General features: G+C 37.1%; 1 non-coding gene across 1 annotated transcript; it reads right to left on the reverse strand.

The window, feature by feature from the left end:
• Positions 1 to 284: 284 nt before the first annotated feature.
• On the reverse strand, positions 285 to 391 carry LOC131175795 (small nucleolar RNA R71). Its single transcript, XR_009145985.1, has one exon. It is a non-coding gene; the product is annotated as a small nucleolar RNA R71 (small nucleolar RNA).
• Positions 392 to 7,932: the final 7,541 nt, after the last annotated feature.

A 7,932-nucleotide genomic window follows, 5' to 3' on the forward strand; every position in this document is an offset into this window, starting at 1 on the left:
ACAATTTTGAATTAAAACTGGCATGGCTCCAGATGATCCAATAGACCCAGTTTGGGGATTCACCAACAGAAGATCCGCATTACCACCTCCAGTGCTTTCTTACCCTTTGTGACATGTTCAAGATGAATGGAGTCTCTAATCAAGCCATAAGACTCAGAGTATTTCCATTTTCCCTTCGAGATAGAGCAAGGAAGTGGTTATTTTCTCAACCAGCTGGAACATTCACCACTTGGGAAGACCTCTCACAAGTTTTAGCAAGGTACTTCCCACCTGCAAAGGCTGTAAAGTTGAGAGTTGAACTCAATACCTTTAGGCAAAGGGAAGGTGAATCACTCTATGATGCATGGGAGAGATATAAGGACTTATAGAGAGAATGCCCGCACCATGGCATAGAAGATTGGCTCCTGGTTTAGAACTTCTATAATGGGCTACTACCCTCTACAAGGATCACAGTAGATTCGGCAGCAGAAGGTGACCTAATGGAGAAAACAGTGGATCAAGCACTTGAACTTCTAGAGAGGGTCACATATCACAATTATGTGTGGTCAAATGAAAGGAGAAATACAAGGAGAATAGCAGGGATCCTAGAAGTGGATGCCCTAAGTATGATAAATGCTTAATTTGACCAGCTCACAAAGAGGCTTGATAAAATGCAAGCCAATGCTATAGGGATGAAGAGTCAACATGATGACAGCTATGGAGGAGGATACATGGGTTCAGAGTATAACAGCTTCAGTGAACTCCCCATAGAACAGATGAACTATGTGAATAATGGAGGGAACTTCAACCAGAGACAGCCCCACAATCCATATTTAAATACATACAACCCTGGATGGAGGAACCACCTAAATTTCTCATGGTCAAATTCTCAGAATCAGCCAATGAACAAACAGCAAGGGTACAAACCACTAGCTCCCTCGGGATTTCAGAATAGGGGACAAAACCCTACACAGCCACTGCCACCCCCTCAGAGCCAACAACCTGAATCAAGGTCAACTATGGAATCCACGATGAAAAGCTTCCTAGCAGCCCAGCAATAGCAAAATGAAATGATCAAATAGCTAGCTTCCAGAATGGACCAACTTGCCACCCACAGCAAGATGCTTGAAAATCAAATTGCTCAGCAAGCAACATCTTCAAGCAAAATTGCTGGTAAGCTGCCTAGTCAACTGGAGATGAATCTAAGAGAGCACTGTAAGGCGATATCATTGGGGAGTGGAAGGATTTTAGAACAATCAGAGGAAGAACCAACCTAGAGAACCTCTGATAAATCTGAAAACCAAACAAAGGAGAAAAAGGAAGAAGCTAAAGAGAAGCAAGAAGAGGAAGCAAGGAAGAAAAAGAAGCTACCAGAACCATATCAGCCTTTTCTCCCCTTTCCTCAAAGATTCCAGAAAGCCAAATTAGATAAGCAGTTTGGAAAGTTTCTAGAAGTCTTGTAGAAACTTTATGTAAACATTCCTTTTACAGAAGCACTCTCTAATGCCATCTTATGCTAAGTTCCTCAAAGACATTTTATCAAAGAAGAGAAGGCTGGATGACTATGAGACTGTTGCTCTTACAAAGGAATGCAGTGCCATAATACAGAACAAGTTGCCACCAAAACTCAAGGATCCAGAAGCTTATCCATACCTTTTCTTATCGGTAGCGTGAATATAGACAAACCCTCTATGATTTAGGTGCAAGTGTGAGTCTGATGCCTTTGTCAATATGTAAAAAGCTTGATGTAGGGGAACTTAAGCCTACAATAATTTCATTATAACTGGTTGGTTGATCTGTGAAATACCCTATGGACATTCTAGAAAACATCCCTATCAAGGTGGGAAAATTCTTTATCCCAGTTGATTTTGTTGTACTGGAAATCAAGGAAGACGTCCAAATCCCTATAATCCTGGGAAGACCATTTTTAGCAACTGCTGGAGCTGTCATAGATGTTAAGAATGGACTACTAACTCTCAAGGTAAGGGATGAAGAAGTGGAGTTCAACCTGTTCAACGCAATGAAACACAAACTCGAACCTGATGAATGCTTCAAGGTTAATGTAATTGATAAGTAAGTTGAAGATGAATTCATTAAAGCACACCTTGAAGATCCTCTAGGAGCATCCATCGTGCACAGCCACACAGAAGAGAAGGAGAACACAGAGATTGCAGCTTGTGCGCAATCCTTAACAACTAATCCACCCCTACTATTGGATCAAGTTTTCGCTATAGAAGAGTTAAAGGAGGAACAGCCCAAGGCAAGCTTCAGGAAAACACCAAATAGGTAGAACTGAAACCTCTTCCCTCTACGCTAAGGTACGCATTCTTGGACTCAAATTCTGAATATCCTGTTATTATCAATGCCAGTCTATTTGAAATAGAAAAGGAAAAATTGCTAAGGGTGCTTAGGACCCATAGCAAAAGCATAAGGTATAAAATAGAAGACCTGAAGAGGATTAATCCTTTCATTTGCATGCCTAGGATACCTATGGGAGAAAACAGTAAACCCATTATTGAACATCAAAGAAGACTTAACCCAAACATGAAAGAAGTAGTAAAAAAGAAAATTCTGAAACTATTAGATGCAGGTATTATATACCCAATTTTTTATAGCAAATGCGTTAGTCTAGTGTATGTAGTGCTTAAGAAAGTTGGGACAACAGTCATTCAAAATGCAAACGATAACTAATCCCTACTAGGGTAGTTACTGGTTGGCGTATGTCCATAGATTATAGGAAATTGAATAGTGCCACCAGAAAGGACTATTTTCCTCTTCCTTTCATAGATCAAATTTTAGAAAGACTAGTAAAGCATTCCTACTTCTGCTATCTAGATGGGTATTTGGGATTTTTTCAAATTCCTATTCACTTAGAAGACTAAGAAAATACCACATTCACATGCCCTTATGGAACATTTGCATATAGAAGAATGCCTTTTGGTCTTTGTAATGCCCCCGCTACTTTCTAAAGATGTATGATGGCCATCTTTTCTGATTATATTAAAAATATTATGGAAGTTTTTATGGATGATTTTTTTGTCTATGGAACTACTTTTGATGATTGCCTAGCTAACTTATCCAAAGTATTGCAAAAATGTGAAGAATCAAACTTGCTCCTAAATTGGGAAAATGTCACTTCATGGTAAGGAAAGGTATAGTTCTGGGACATTTGATATCAGAAAGAGGAATTGAAGTTGATAAGGTGAAAATTGAAATCATTGAAAAGATGCCACCACCAACATCAATCAAAGGAGTATGAAGCTTTTTGGGACATGTAGGCTTCTATAGAAGATTCATTAAAGATTTTTCCAAAATAGCTAAGCCACTTACCAACTTGTTAAGTCAAAATGTTCCCTTTGATTTTGATGAAAATTGCCTTGTCTCCTTCAACAGGATCAAAGAAGCCCTAATTTCAGCACCAATAATGCAACCACCAAATTGGGAGCTACCGTTCGAAGTGATGTGTGATGCAAGTGACTATGCAGTTGGTGAAGGAGCGGAAGCATGAAAAACACAAGTTTAGATCATTGAAATTCAAAATTTTTCTTCTAGGGTCCATGCATCATGCAAGATTTATTTTTATCTATTTGATTTCAATGATAAACAGCATATTAAAACTCTTTTAATATATTTTTGAATCTACATTTGCCATTTAAGATTTTAGAATTAACAGATTAATTTATTAGAACCCTAGATTAGATCAAGATCAAGTGCACTAACCTGTTTGATGCACTGCAGTGTGTTTAGCACCTTTGGGATACACCTAGGACACCAGATGTTGTCCCTCTAGCTTGTCCAAACCAAGATCACCAATGGCAGCCCCTTGAACAGCTTCTAAAGCTTTTCCAATCAATTAGAAAATCTAGTTTTTCCTTTTGAGAGATTACAGATGTAAACAGGACACTAGAAACGATTTCTAGAATTTTTAATTCAAGAGATTATTGGGAAATCTCTTTGAATTGATGAGAGATGAAGAAGATGAAACGGAGAGGTGCTTTGGGGTGGCACCAATGAAACAAATAGCAGCTAGGTATTTTTATTTTTCTTTTCATCCTTTCCCTTATATAGCTAGGTCACCACTTAAAACCCTTGTCACATGTCACCTTCTGATTGGCTCTAGGTTTAATTGACCCAATCACATTGTGACAAGTGTTAAACCTATATTTAATCTTTACTTTAATCATCTTACATGATTAAAAGACAAATGGAAAGCTTATGTGTAGTGCCATGTGTCACCATCTCATGGTGCCACATGTCACCCTCTGAAATGACCAAAATACTCTTGTGTCTTAATTCTGAGTTCTCAACCCAAAATAATTATTTCTCTTCTTCTAATCAATTTATATCAAATATAAATTAATTAATTAATCTCTATTAATTAATTACTCAATAATTAAATTCATATTTAAACACTTTAAATACAAATTTAACTTATACTATACATCCAATAACCTAGATTTGGTTTCAAGCCATGCTAGGGACTTTGCAATCTAATTGCAAACCAAACCTATTTAATTAATTAATTAAACTCTTTAATTAATTAATTAAATCATATTTAATTTGGTGATTACTTGTATATGTGTGTGACTTACTAGGCTCATTACTAATTGACAATGAGACATGATATCAACTCTTAATATCATCAAAACTCTTTCTTACCATAAATGATTTCTCTAAATCATTTTATGCACCTCATAGACCATGGTTAACACCTAGCATAGCATGCCATGGCCACCCAATTAGTAATAAGGTTTACCTTAAATGAACCTATAATCATATGTTAACATACATTAGAATCTCTCTGTTACAAGATCCCAATTCGAGCTAGAGTCATGGTTTATGTCAAACCCCATTTGCTATGAATATTATGTTCTCTTTTAATTCCAGTTCTTGATTAAAAAGATTTTCTCATCAGAAACTCTTTTCTGAATAAATTTATTTGTCCTAGCCAGGAACTTGAAACATCAAGAACAATTAAATAAACATATGATTTTATCCCTATTTACTTAGAGAAACAGATTCCATCTTGATCAACACCTACCTCCATATATAACTAGTAGGAGCCAACACATGCCCATATACCCATACACAGTACAAGTATGAAAGTAGTATCAAACTCAAACCACCTATATACAAGATAACTGTGCTATCTCAGGTCTAAAGATTATATACACTGATATGATTTATGACAATAGATTGACAAGAATAAACTCCATGTGCTTGTCATAAATGTCACTGGTTCGACCTACTTATCATGTATAAGTGCCTATCATGTTTGTTATATGGCATGAGACTCACCATTCCATCTTATTTACATCTCATATAAATAACTTAGGAACAAACATGATTACAATCTTTCTGAATAAATCGTGTCCTTATCGTGAAGTATCCTCGATTGTGAACCTATTTATGATACTTTGTGCTAGAAATACTGTCACTCATATTCTTAACAACTTAATAATAGAATTTCTGACAAAATATCAATGGACCTTTTCTATTACACATAAATATATTATGTAAATGGAAAAGTGAAAATGCCTTTCATTAATAAAAATATGTACAAGATACATACTAAATGATATGCTCTAGGGCATACTACTAACAGTTGGAGCATGCTCTGGCAAAGAAAAGATAAAAAGCTCCACGCCATTTATTATGCTAGCAAGACACTCGATGATGCACAAATCAATTATGCTACCGCAGAAAAGGAATTCCTAGCAGTAGTGTTTGTAATTGATAAATTCAGATCCTACTTAATTGAGTCAAAAGTCATTGTATTCACAGATCATGTTGCCATCCAATACCTTTTGAACAAGAAGGAGGCAAAACCAAGGCTGATTTGATGGATTTTACTCCTATAAGAATTTGACCTTGAAATCAAGGACAAAAAGGAATCCAAAAATGTAGTAGCTGACCATCTCTCAAGGCTAAAACTGGAATACACATGGGACATTGAGGATTTTCCAATTGATGATTCATTTCCTGATGAGCAATTACTAGCATTCTCATAAGCTCCATAGTATGTTGACTTTGTTAATTTTCTTGTATGCAGGGTATTGCCCCCAAACATAACTTATCAACAAAAGAAGAAATTTCTGCATGATGTACGGTTCTACACATGGGAGGAAGCTCTGCTTTACAAGAGATGTAATGATGGGATAATAAGAAGATGCATACCGAAAGAGGAAATAGAGAGCATTCTGCAACACTGCCATTCATCATTATATGGAGGACACTTTATCACCTCAAAAATAGCAGCTAAGGTTTTGTAAGTAGGGTTTTACTGGCCACATCTGTTTAAGGATGTAAGGTCCTTTGTGCTAGCTTGTGATCAATGCCAGAGAATGGGAAATATTTCAAGAAGGAATGAGATATACCTGCATGGAATACTTGAGGTCGAATTGTTTAATGTGTAGGGAATAGACTTCATGGGCCCATTCCCAACTTCCTTTGGAAACAAGTATATCCTAGTTGGCATTGACTATGTGTCAAAATGGGTAGAAGCAGTAACCACACCAACAAATGAGGCAAGAGTGGTAATGAAATTCCTTAGAAAGAACATCTTCACAAGATTTGGCTCACCAAGAGTGATAATCAACGATGGAGGAAGTCACTTATGTAATCGACAATTTGAGAATTTATTGAAGAAATATGGAGTAACTCACAAAGCGGCAACTCTTTACCATCCTCAAACCAGTGGCCAAGTAGAAATTTCATATCGGGAGCTAAAACACATCCTTGAGAAGACAGTCAATTGCTCAAGGAAAGACTGGTCCATAAAACTAGATGATGCATTGTGGGCATATCGCATTGCATATAAAACTCCCAGAACAATACCCTTCTGCTTGGTCTATGAGAAGGCTTGCCACCTACCCGTCGAACTTGAACACAAAGCCTATTGGGCCATCCAAACCCTAAACTATGACCTAAAAGCTGCTGGTGAAAAAAGACTTCTACAGCTCAATGAGCTGGAAGAGATAAGACAGGATGCTTATGAAAATGCCAGGATCTTCAAGGACAAAACCAAAAGATGGCACGACAAGCACATATCGAGGAAGGAAATCAAAGAAGGGGATCTTGTCCTGTTGTTCAACTCCAGATTAAAACTCTTTCCAGGGAAGCTGAAATTAAGATGGTCCGGACCCTTTAAGGTAACCCAAGTCTTTTCGCATAGAGCAGTAGAAGTGTGAAGTGAAACCTCAGGCGCATTTAAAGTCAATGGGTAGAGGCTGAAGCCTTACTTTCAAGGAGAACCCATAGAAAAGGGAGTCAATTGCACCTTTGAAAACCCTCCAGACAGATCATGAAAGATAAAAGCAAAGTCCAGCTAAAGACTATAAATAAGCTCTTTTTTGGAGGTAACCCAAATTTTTATGAACTTTCCTTCTTTCCCTTTCTTATTTTAATTTTTGTTCTATATTCATTTATGTTTTATTTTATAGGACCCCCAAGACATCAATTCTGAAAAAGCAAGGAACTGAAAGCAAGAGAGAAGAGGAATTGTCAAGCCAAACCACACAAGAGTAAATTAAACAAAACCGGGGAAGTAATCATGCTATTAATTCTTGCATTCATCTTATTTATATAAATAGGAATGGTCTGAGCACTTGATTTAATAATAAAAAAAAAAGTGAAAGGGTTACATGGTCCGTGTAATAATTTACATGCACTGTGTAACATTCTGGAGACCGGGAGTAAGGCAACATAAGGCTACAAGAAGTTACACCGGTCCCCGATGTAAATTGCACAGGCCGTGTAACATATTTAGCAAGACAACTTAAGAGAAAGGGAGTTACACGGATCCCAGAGCTAATTTACATCAGCCGTGTATCTTAGCGAAAGTTAAAATTTTTGGACAGAGAATTACACAGGTCTACATGTTGGGACCTGTGTATCACATCGCAGAATCGACACCTAAAGCGCGAAACGAAGGGTCACAACGACCCTTTAAAT

Source organism: Hevea brasiliensis, chromosome 17 (assembly GCF_030052815.1).
Source record: "Hevea brasiliensis isolate MT/VB/25A 57/8 chromosome 17, ASM3005281v1, whole genome shotgun sequence".
In the NCBI taxonomy this organism is placed as follows: domain Eukaryota; kingdom Viridiplantae; phylum Streptophyta; class Magnoliopsida; order Malpighiales; family Euphorbiaceae; genus Hevea; species Hevea brasiliensis.